Source organism: Arachis ipaensis, chromosome B03 (genome assembly GCF_000816755.2).
Source record: "Arachis ipaensis cultivar K30076 chromosome B03, Araip1.1, whole genome shotgun sequence".
In the NCBI taxonomy this organism is placed as follows: domain Eukaryota; kingdom Viridiplantae; phylum Streptophyta; class Magnoliopsida; order Fabales; family Fabaceae; genus Arachis; species Arachis ipaensis.
The window spans coordinates 49,353,592-49,354,630 of NC_029787.2; the positions used below are offsets into that span (position 1 = coordinate 49,353,592).

The 1,039-nt window shown below is 25.0% G+C and overlaps 1 protein-coding gene across 2 annotated transcripts in view; it reads right to left on the minus strand.

Moving 5' to 3' along the window:
- Nucleotides 1-1,039, minus strand: part of LOC107630448 (protein STRICTOSIDINE SYNTHASE-LIKE 4) — a 31,293-nt gene that overhangs the window by 27,817 nt on the left and 2,437 nt on the right. The gene's annotated exons all lie outside the window — the stretch shown is intronic.

Genomic DNA, 1,039 nt, shown 5'->3' on the forward strand with positions numbered 1-1,039 from the left:
TAATTAGTCTAATTAGTCATCCAACCAATAATTTAATAATCTAATATTTTGACTGAATAAATTATTGCTTCAATTCTAATAACTAAACTTTAACATCTATCAAGAGTTAAATAACTGTTTATCTAAAAGTTATTTATTTGAAAAGTACAAAATGTCCATTGATTGATGAGTGTTACAAGTTGCAATTGGACGCTTTTTATTTTTATTATTGAGTTGTAATAGTGTATTTTAATAATGTGGACACTTAGTGTGTTTTTTGTTTGTATGAATATCACAAATTTAAGAGTTAGATTTATGGTTTTTAATTTTATTTTGTTGATATCACAAATATAAAAATTAGATTTTTATTTGTAACTTTAAAATTTTTTTTTAAACATATTAATTGAACCTTCCGATTTACTTGAGAACAAAAAAAAATTTATCTCACTACAAATCGAATTCTCCAATTTATATAATATAAAAATCTAACCTTTCGATTTTCTAAAGGTCTAATTTATTATTTAAAATTAAAAAAATAAATCCATATAAAAAATATCAGTTTATCATGATACTAAATTACACCTCATTTTTTATTCCATTTGTAAAAAAAATTAGCCGCAATTGGAACCATGGGGTAAAGAACATGCATTATTTTAACAATCAAGTTTAGCTTAATCTAATTTGCGAAAGTGCAACCAGCAGGGGCAAATGAAAGAGCATTGAATATTTTAATATTAAAATGGCACCATCCATTGATGAGTCATGTATGATGTAGCTACCGTTAATTCCATGTAACCAACAGGAAAATATTCCTTAACATCCCCGAACTAGCTAGTTGCAACTTGCAACTTTCTAGCTTTCTATGTATTTCTCACATTTGACGTTTAAAACAGGAAAAATAAATAAATAAAATAATTCCGTTGGTTTGTTCTGTAATTGTATGAGGCTAATCATTATTATTATAATTTTACACGACCTACAACGGCAACAGAATCTTCCAGCAAAAGAAAATCGGCTACATGAATTAAATAATATTATTATTTTTTATTATATATTATAT